This window comes from Sorex araneus, chromosome 6 (assembly GCF_027595985.1).
Source record: "Sorex araneus isolate mSorAra2 chromosome 6, mSorAra2.pri, whole genome shotgun sequence".
Lineage (NCBI taxonomy): Eukaryota > Metazoa > Chordata > Mammalia > Eulipotyphla > Soricidae > Sorex > Sorex araneus.
The window spans coordinates 2165345-2176337 of NC_073307.1; positions in this window are offsets into that span (position 1 = coordinate 2165345).

Below are 10993 nucleotides of genomic sequence, written 5' to 3' on the forward strand. Positions count from 1 at the left end.
AGTTGCTTTTTCTAAAATATTTGCAGATTTCTCTGCCGAGCCACAGGCTGGGGCTCTGTCAGGAGGAAGCTTATTTAGAAGTCCAGCCGCTCCCACGGGACTCTGCCCTCACGAGTTCCACTGCTCCTGTGGGCTTGGGGGTGCTAGCGAGGTTTTGTGAGGGGCAGAAATGGTTTCACCTGGATTTTCCTTTAGTGCCTGTTATTTTCTCTGTCTGTAGTCAGGCCTTCGTGGCGTCTCTGGTTTTCATCTCCCCTCACCTCCTTGGGAGACTAAGGAAGTTGCTTGGGTTTAGGACAGTCAGAGACCAGCCGAGGCCTCCTGCGTCTTCTCTGTGATTTCTTCAACTAATTTTACTATTAGTGTCATTATTTCATGGTTTCTACTACTGCGGTATCTAACCTGTTGCTGTTTTTTAAAAAATATATCATTTTAATTAATTCTTGTGATGAAAGATTTTAGAATGTCCTCTTTTTCTTTTCACATTTTAAGTTGGCAATATATGTGTGCTATCTTTTCACTAGGATTTAGCTGCTTTTATTATTAATAAACCATATTTTTACCACCAGTCAGCTCAAACTATTGTCTAATCTATACTATGATATCTTCCTTGATCCATGGTTTATGTGCAAATGATTAGCTATTGATCTGTGGGCGAGTTTTGGTCAGTTCTGCTGTGGAAGGCACATTCTGTGGGAGTCCTGTTCTTTGTTACTTGTTGCCACTTGCTTTATTATGGCATGCATTGTAAGCCTGGCAAGCTCCCCGTGGCGTAGTCGATATGCCAAAAACAGTAACAATAACAGGTCCCATTCCCCTGACCTGAAAGAGCCTCCAATTGTTGGGAAAGAAGAGTAAGGAGAGGCTGCTAAAGTCTCAGGGTTGGGATGAATGGAGACATAACTGGTGCCCGCTTGAGTGAATCGATGAACAACGAACGGGGTGACAGTGATTGAGTGATAGAGTGATTGTGAGTCTTGGTGGCTGCCCAGTCGGCCTTTGAAGCCCATTCTGCCCTGTGGCTGCAAGTGAGTGGAGGCTGAGACAGGTGAGGGTGCCCGGGTAACCAGGAGACAGGCGGGGAAGGAGCGAGCCCCAGTGAGCTTTGAATTATATGGTTCAGCTAATCCTTGTTTTACTGATAGAAATGTTTGTTCTGTTGGCTAATGAGGTGTTAAAGTGAGTATTTATAAAATTACCCTTTTAGTTCTGTCAGTTTTAGGCTGCAAATATAGCCAGGCATATTCTCTAAGATGCATAAAATTATAAACATGAATAGTGCCTGCTTGCCTTGGTCCATCTGAGACACGCTCCACTTCCCCTGGTCCGGTGCCCACCAGCCCGTGTTTGTGCCCAAAGTCCTCCACCATTTTCCTTCCGACCTTGCCGCTTGCTTCTAGAGACGCACACACATTCGTACTATGACCTTTATGTTTGATTCGTCTCTCAGTTACTTGCCGCTCTGCTGCGTGAGTGCAGCCTTTCCCTCCTGTGACTGCCGAGGCCAAGTCTCTGCCTTTAGAGTAGGGGTGGGGCGTATTTGCAAGGCGGAATTCCCAAGGTTCTGGGCACGGGGCTCAGCTCTGCGCTGGCAAGGCGGGGGCCACAGACCAGACAGATGAGGACAGATGTGGCCAAGAAAGCTTCAGGGTGATGTGCCCGGACACCATACCCATGTCGGCCCTGTCTGTGAGACCCCGAGCTAGAAGTCCTCAGCTCACACCGGTTGTTTCAGCTGACATGTCGGGCACTTGGACGCTTCCATCTTGATTTCGTCTGATTTGTCTTCCCACTGACCTTCTGGTCATAGAATCCTTTTTCATTCCCCCCCCTTTATTTAAGCATTTTTTCATGCTTCTTTTTTTCCAGTGCACAGTCTTTTACCAATCTTTAAATTATTTTGTTAAAAATTATAACCTGGACCATCAGACTTGGTAAAATCTTAGTAGTTCTTTGTCATTTTCTAGGCAGACGTTCCTAGAACCCCCTCCCTATCTCCTGACTTAATTTACTGTGAAATATATGATTCAACAGTAAATAAATTATTTACTATGAAATATATAATTCCATATATTTATTTTTTCTCCATAAGACATTAACATTGCCATCATGCATTCGTGCTGATTATATGCTATTAGGCCTGAGACTCAGACATATTATGTATCATTACGTACCTTTTCTCCATATTCCTTTATAAATTTCCATGCTTCACATCGGAAACATTCTTTTGTTGCTGTTGTCATTGAAATGATTTTCTTCAGTTTTGTACATGTGTTGCTGAGAAGGAGTGGTAGCTGATAGTGATAAATTTTTCCTCCTTAAGAAAAAAATACACAAGGCCTCAGGAGCTCCCTTTGCGACCTGCCCTTGTCCCAGGACACCCTGATTCTGGCCAGTGATGGCTCCAGGCAGATTTTATTTTTCAGATTCTGTCGTAGGGACGTGAATTCCTGAAAGTGCCTGTATGCAGCAGGTCACACGGCGCAACCCAGGGGGTTCCTCTACGCCCCAATTCTTTTTTTTTTTAGTTCTTTGAAAGTTTTTTTAAAAATTTTTATTTTATCAACATGTGGAAAGTTACAAAGTTCTCAGGTTTATGTCTCAGTTATACCGTATTCAAACACCATCCCTTCACCAGTGCCCATATTCCACCACCAAAATCCCCAGTATACCCCCATCCCCCGCCCCCCCAACTGTATAACTGATGAATTTCACCTCATTTTCTCTTTACCTTGATTACGTCCCATATTTCAACACAAAACTCACTATTGTTGTGGGAGTTTCCCCCCAAAAAAGACAGCCCTACTAAGGAAGCATTCAATAATTAGTTTTCCATTAAAAGATTGTATGTTTTCAATTTTTAGAAAAGGTCGCGCGGCCGCGCGGTTCAGATGTGTCCCAGTCCCGCATCTGGAGCCGTGTTAGTTGCTGCTCAGTGTCGCCAGGGCTCCATCTGGAGAAGGTGTGGTGGCTGCACCTCCTCCGTCCGGATCCCCGGTGTTGCTGGCCCCGATTCGGGTCCGGAGCATTGCTCCGGCCGAGTTGCTCATCAGAATGCCTGGCCGCTTCTCTGTTGAATGTGGCAAGATGGTGCTGAGGGTGGGTCGAGGGTGTGACTTCCAGCGGCCGGGACCACTTGGAGGCTGGGCTGGACTGCGCCCCGATTCTTGTTGGTCCCGGGATGTGCTGGCGGGCAGTAGAGACACTCACTCAGGTCTGCAGGGCCGGGAGCTGTGGGACGGCCCAAACCACAGTGCCCCAGTGCCGTCAGGACCCCCTCACCCCTGCTCCGGGTGGCCCTCAGTCTGCTCTCCTGCAGTCACACTCCTGCAAACAAGCACCCCGGCACCTTCTTTATGGGGTGGAGACCCCCCTGAGTGTCTCAGGGCTTCCTCCTGGCTCTGCAGGCCGGGGTCACTCCTGGTGGGTTCAGGGGACCACGTGGGGTGCGTGCAAGGCAAGTAGCCTGCCCGCTTGCTACCTCCGCCCCTCCTTACTACTTTCCTGCAAGAACCCTCTGACTCTCACTCATCTCTTCCAACTTGGATTGCCCCTCCGCACCACAGGCCTGAAAACTTCAGCCACAACTGTAGCGCTGTAGCACTGTCGTCCTGTTGCTCGTTGATTTGCTCAAATGGGCACCAGTAACGTCTCCATTGTGAGACTTGTTACTGTTTTTGGCATATCGAATACGCCACAGGGAGCTTGCCAGGCTCTGATGTGCAGTCAGATACTCTTGGTAAATGACAAGGCAAGTGGCACTGTGCTATTGCTCCACTCCCAATCCCTGCTGGCTGGCTGCTCCTCCAGCCACAACTAATCAGGAAAAAATCTCGCATCTTCCACTAGGAATTCTGTCAGCCACAGGCCCAAAGACGGGGCGCTTTCCTCCAACTCACATTTTCCATGAAGTATCTTGATTTTTTTTAAATTCATAGACATTTTATAACCAAGATACCAATTTTCTGGCTACACAATTTCCTTCAATCGTTAATTGTGTAATCTATCATGAAACGTTCTTGCATATGATGTAAAATACTGAATTTATTCATAATGTTCCTCTCATCATTTTAATATCATTTTCAAGTCATCTGTGATCAGTCTTATGTAAAAGTTTCAGGGAAAAAAATAAAAGGCCATTATCCGGAGGGCTGTCAAGGTCACTCGCTTCTGGTGAGGACGTTCCCAGCTCCTGTACCAGGTCCGTGTGCAGACGGAGGCAGGTCCAAGCACTGCAGGTGGCTGGGCGGGGCCGCCCGAGCCCCTGGGAGTCCTCCTGCAGCGTGGGTGGTGGTGGGTGGTCCGTGGTCTCTGCAGGACGTGAGACACTCTCATGTCGCTCTGAAACTGCCCGCCCAGAGCGCTGGCCTCTGAAGACAGCCACAGTAGGACGAGGGTCACGAGAAGCATGACCAGGCTCGGGCTGGAGTCCTGAGGAGAAACAGTGTCACTCTTTGGAGGACTGCGAAGAGCTGCATCTCGACTCACTTTGTGGAAAAACAGTGACCTTACAAATGCAAAAGTAGAGATGTGACCTGAGCAGCCGCACACGAGTGGCCCCTCCGTTGCTGAACGCCCACGATCCTGGAGGCCAACTAACTCCTTTCGGCACCAGCAGCTTCTTGCAGAAATGCCTCTGGACTGTGAACTAAGCTACGGCCCCATGCCGCCCCAGGAGGGGAAAGGTTTTTCTCTCTCGGTTTTTTCTTTCTCAGGTGGCAGTGTGGCGACCGCCATCTTATAAGGCCCTCTAAACAGAGGTACAAGCTTGCAATGATGCAATTTCTGGCAGACATTTCTCTGGACTTAGTTACTAAAATACCAGAAATCCAAAGCCGCGCGGCCGCTATCATAGCCGCACGACCTCATATGCTCTTCATTCTCAGCAATGGAAAATGAATTATCAAATGCTGCCTTCTAGGCAGGTCTGATTGTTGGGGGGAAATTCCAAATAATAATAGTGAGTTTTCTGTTGAAATATTGAACGTATTCAAAGTAAAGAGAAAGTAAAGTGAAAATCATCAGCCACAAAGTTGGGGGGTAGGGGTAGGATGGGAGGTATACTGGGGTTCTTGGTGGTGGAACATGTGCACTGGTGAAGGGATGGGTGTTTGATCATTGTATGACTGAGACTTAAGGCTGAAAGCTTTATAACTTTTTCACATGGTGATTTAATAAAAATTTTTTTAAAAAATGCAAAAATAGGGGCTGGAGTGATAGTACAGTGGGTGGGGCGTTTGCCCTGCATGTGGCCGACCCAGGTTCGATTCCCAGGATCCCATATGATCCCCCGAGCACTGCCAGGAGTAATTCCCAAGCACAGAGCCAGGAGTAACTTCTGTGCATTGCCGGGTGTAACCCCAAAAGCAAAAAGCAAAAAAAAAAAAAAAAAAAGCAAAAGCAAATATAATGCTGTTAGAAAGGAATGTTCTGGCACCGCGTGTGTGGGACAGCCTTCCTCGTGGGACAGCCTTCCTCGGGGGTGGAGTGATGGGTCCTGTGCCCTCCAGGATAGGTGGGGTCTGCAGGGCTGGGAGAAACCCATTTGGGGGAGGCAGGGGAGACCCCGCCAGCCCCCTGCAAGTTCGTTCCCGAGAGAAAGCCTGACTGCTCCCTGCCTCAGAAGGACCTCATCGCTGCTGGGGCAGACGATGCCCGCCAGGGCCGGCTCGCGGCCTGGGGCTGCGGGAGGAGGGGTGCAGGTTCAGGGCAAGGTCAAACTGCAGCTGACCTCGAACCTCTGCAGAGGAATTAAAACCAGAGCCAGACGTGCAAAGACTATTTCAGTAGGACTCCCCAGGGCGTGGGGGTCTGCACCATCAGCACTGGGTTCTACACAGAGCAGAGGCCAGGAAAACAGGGCAGAGGACCCTGGGCGCGTCTGAGGGGGCTGTACAGGCAGCCGGAGATGGAGAGGGAGCTGGGGGAGAGCCCAGCCTCCACCTCATCCTGCTGGCGCTGCACCACCCATTCCTGCCACTGGGCCGCGCTGCTGAGCTCCAGCCTGGAGCCCTTCCCCCCTCCTCCCCTGCCCTCCTTCCTAACCTCTTCTTCTTCCAGATATTTAACTAAAAGCATTAAGTACTAGAAAACTCTGGTTGCTGAGGTTTTAATTAGCTGTATTTTACTTTCTCGCCGTTACAAAAAGCCAACTCAATTTTCATTTCACTGTTTCAGAATTACTCTGTGGTTAAGAAGAATGGAAAGGAAACATCACTATATTTATAACTTTTGATAGATTAAAGATGCTATCATTTTGTTTATTTATTTATATATTTATTTATTTGCTTTTTGGGTCACACCCGGCAATGCACAGGGGTTACTCCTGGCTCTGCACTCAGGAATTACTCCTGGCGGTGCTCAGGGGACCATATGGGATGCTGGGAATCGAACCTGCGTCAGCTGTGTGCAAGGCAAACGCCCTCCCCGCTTTGCTATCGCTCCAGCCCCAAGATGCTATCATTTTAGGATATAGTTTATGTAGTTAAGGGAAGTTAGGTAAAGGAAAGAAATAGATGGCCCACTATTTGAAACTTTACAAAAATGTTTAGACCGTATTTCACAACTTTTGTCTTCTGATACCATCTTCTTTACAGATTCATTTTCTTCATCTGTGCCTGGAAGTTCTTCCATGAAAACTGGATGCATATTTACAGAAATACAGTATTCCGTAGACTGAGATGAGCTCATGCAAAACCCAAAGGGTAATAGCATGGCGTCCACAGTCTACAGAACGGCGGCTACGGACCTGGAGCTAAGAAACCGTAAATGACACCTTCATTTGCTGGGATTATAAGAAACAGAACCCCTGTGTTACAAGAGTAACTTTGTACCCACAGGCCCATGAAGTGAGTGAAGCCACTTCATGGGCAGAGCACGGCGCCATCCCAAAGGGGCGAGGGGCGCACCTGTCCCCAGACTCCAGGGGCCAGGCAAGGTGGCGTGGGGACTGGTGCAGCTCCTGGGAAGGCCCCGTATGCATGCTGAGGGGAGACTGTGCTTCCTCGGGGGCCTGGAGCCCGTGTGCCCAGCAGGCTGACAGGAAACTCGAGTTAGTCCTTGGGCCGCCTGTGGGAGCCAGGAAAGTTTTTCCGAGGAAGGGAGAAAAAGAGGGAAAAGTGGTGGGAGGGATGCTGGGGCCATTGGTGGTGGAGAATGGGCACTGGTGGAGGGATGGACACTCGACCATTGTATGACTGAGACGTAAGCACGGAAGTTTGTAAGTGTAACTGTACCTCACGGTGATTGACTAATAAAAAAATTTAAAAAAGGGAAAAGTTTATCAAGGTGATGATGTTATGTGTATATATTTATCTCCAAATTCATCAAGTTTTATGCTGCGAATATGTAAGATATTTTGAATATAACTCATACCTCACAAAATAAATTGTAATTAAAGCTCCCCCCCCCAAAAAAAAAGTGCCCCGTGCAGAAATCAGTGCTTTTGTGTTTTTGCTTTTCAAAGCTCTGGCGTGGCGTTAGGGAGAAGAGCTGCACCCTGGTTCAGTGGACCAAGACGGTCTTAACAAGGGAACCTTCTGGGGGCTCACACCGAGAGGCCCCAAGAGCCCTCAGAAGCTGAGCTGTGCGGGGGCAAACCCCCGCCTGTGAGGACACTGAGCCTGGCCCTGCTCAGCCCCTTTGCCCCGTGTCCCGTGGACACAGGGTCCCCTGGGGGTTCTAGCCCTGCAGGACCGAGATGGGGGAGACAGAGCCGGTGTGCGGATCTGGGAGGCAGAGACATCTCCCGGCCTGATCTCCCCGCCCGCACCTCCCTCCGCTGTAATTAACGTTCTGCCTTTTCTCCTTACAGCTGACAGCCGAGAGCATAATTAGAGTCTAATAAAACACGGAAAAGTCACAAATGCAAAGTGGAATAAACAGTAAACAGTGAGGGGTGTGGGCGCCAGCGCCAGGCGCCGGGTGCGGGGTGGGTGTGGGGTGGGCGCACCCGCAGACAGACAGCTCGAATTAATCCCAGGGGGCGCGCGTGACGGGCGAGGGAAGCAGACAATTAGAATGAAGGAGGAAATTGGAAATGGCAAAGGTGTGAACATATGTCAAATTACAACTAAATGATAAATTACAATTCTGTCATTGAAATAAGCGGTAATTAAGAAAGATTTCGGCTACCCTCTTGGAAAAAAAATAAAAAAAAAAGGGAGCGCGTGGCGTCTCCCCGCCCCGCTCGGATTTGTTTGCGGAATCGTCTCCATCCATCTCACACTGGGGCGCGTCCTGGCGCGGGCCGCGCCACCCTACCCGCGCGCGAGGATGCGAGGATGCGGGGATGCGAGGATGCTCTGGGCTTCCCTCTCCGCGTCGCAGACAGGAGAGCGACAGTGACAGCAGGAACAGGAAGCCGCTGGCAGCTGACGGAGCAGCGCGCGGGGGAGAGGCTGGCAGCGGGCGCGGGCATCCTAATTATTAGAACCCAGCGCGCGGTCCAGCTGGCAATTAGCAGAGCCCGCTTCCCCGCGCCGGTGCGGGCCCTGGACCGGCGCGCCCCGCCGCCCCCGCCCCCGCGGTAATGAACGTGGGTGGGGCTTCCCGGCAGGTTTGGGCGCCTCAGCACAATTGGAAGCAGCTGTGCAATTCCACCCCCCACCCTTACTCCGACTGCCCTTCCGTCCAGCGTGGGGGACACCTGTGGTCCCTCACCACCTCAAGGACCAGGGCAGGGATGCGGGTTGGAGCTGGCAAAGGTCACCCCAGGGGGCAATTGTCCCCAAGGCCACGTGCTCAAAGGCCACCTCCCCAGCAAGCCCGTGCTGGACGGGGGCTCCAGCTCCTGAAACCCCACCTGCCGCCTGCTAGAACCTTCGCAAATGCCGCGGAAGTGCGTGGGGGAGGGTCTGCCCGCTGTCTGCGCCCAAGGTGACGGCGTTTGCTTACTCCTGCACATCTCCAAACACGCAGAGATTCTCTGGTAATAATTTCCTCCCATTGTCTGGTGAATAGTCAACTTTAGGAACGAAGCAGCAGTCGCAAGAGCTCTTTAGGGGGGGTAGAAAGAAATGAAACTGTTGTCCATGTACACGGACTACGTTACCCCGATATTTCAAAGAAACGCTGAGTCTTTTTTTGGATCTTCCCTGCACTGCGCAGGCTTTGCCGAGTGCTGAAGACAATAGATTCGGCCTCACAGCCTGGGAACGTGGCGGAGACATCAGCCAGGGAGCAGCAGAAGAACTGAAACTCCGTTAGGACGCATGCAAATGTTTATAAACGTCAGGCCTTTCCCACATGACCCCAGGGCCCACAGGAGATAAATATCCAAAAGCCACATAAAACCCCCTAACAGAGAGGTCAGGAGCACCGGTTCCCCATCCTCCAGGATGAGCAGATTCTAGCAGGTGTAGCCAGAGTTTCAGGGCCTTGCAAGCTTAGCTGTGTGTGTTTGTGTGTGTGTGTGTGTGTGTGTGTGTGTGAGTGTGTTTGTGTGTATGTGTGTGAGTTGTGTGTGTGGGGGGGTGCAGGGTGCCCGTTTAAGGGCCAGAGTCATGGCAAGTGCTCTCGGCCTTTCTCGTCCTTCCCAGATGGGGCGGTTACACACCAACTTGCCTGCCCAGGGCCGGCGCCCTCTGGAAAGGTCTACAGGGCCTCTTACAGTGACCAGTCTGGGTTGAAAGGCCTCCAGCCTCTGTGCCACGGAGGTCCAGAAAACAAACCAGCCCCTAGAATCGTTGCTCTAACACCGTTTCCTCCCCGAAGTAGGTCTCCGCCGGCGACAGAGCGCAGAGAAGGGTCCCGGGCGTTCACTCTGATCCAGGGAGCACATTCATAAATACACAAGCCGACAAAATTGTCATTAAGTATTCATTAAGGATAACCAGCAAATTGATTCACAGTCGACATGGTAAAAGCTGAATGAGGACGGCGCCCGCCTCGCCCGCGCTCTCGGTAAACAGAGAGGCAGGGCAGAGCATTAACAGGCATTTTTAACCAGATAATGTTCCACGGCCAATTTATTTTCAAAATACACTTACTGTGCATCAGTTCGCCTTGTGCTTCACCACGAGAGGGACAGGAGGGGAGGTGCCCAGGTGGCCACCGGCCACATCCCGAGCTGTGGCCACCAGGAGTGCCGCAGGATGGATCGAACTTTTCCTCGTGGCACAAACTCCGCCCACGAAGTCACGTGTTCTAGAAGGCTGGTTTCTGAAGGTTACATTTTTAACAGCATTATGTTGCCACATCTTTATTATGTTGCCACATCTGTCACTGTATCAAGAAGGAGGCTTCCCAGAGGGAAGAACCGCAGTGACCCTTAGGGAGTCCAGAGGGTCCTCCGTGGGGGAGGGGCCTGTCCACGCTCCCAGAGATTTGAGCCTCTGTGTGTCCGTGTGCGTCTGCGTGCCTGTGGCCACGTGTCTCAGAGACATGTGCTGGGTGAAGAGCTCACACAGCCTCCAAGGCAAAGCTCTCGCCTGGGCCAGGCCCGGGTACGGCCTGGTTAGAGGGAACGTTTGGTGAGAGTCAGAGCAGAGAGCAGAGAGCAGAGAGCCAGGGGCCCAGGCTGGCCCTTCACCAGGCCCTGACTGACCCGGAGAGGGCTGGAGAGCTGCTTCTCCTCTTGTTGGAACCAGATGTTGGGTCCGAATTTCAGATGCCCAGTTGCGGAGAGACCCAGTCCACACACGATAATGCAAAAGCGAAGGAACTTTATGGCTAGCTCGAGCCAGGGCCCAAGTCTCACGCAACGCAGTGGAGACTTGACAAGGACCCCAGTCACAGTCACAAGCTTTCTATAGGTTTCAGAGTTTCAAAGTTCAGCAAGCACTACGTAACTGTGGTCAGGCAACAGTTAAACACTAGTTTCCAACAACAGTAACAGTTCTGTGGTTACACAGGCTACCCATTCCTTCACTGTATCACTGTGTCACTGTCATCCTATTGTTCCTGGATTTACTCGAGCGGGCACCAGCAACATCTCTATTTCTCCCAGCCCTGAGATTTTAGCAGCCTCTCCTTACTCGTCTTTCCCAATGAT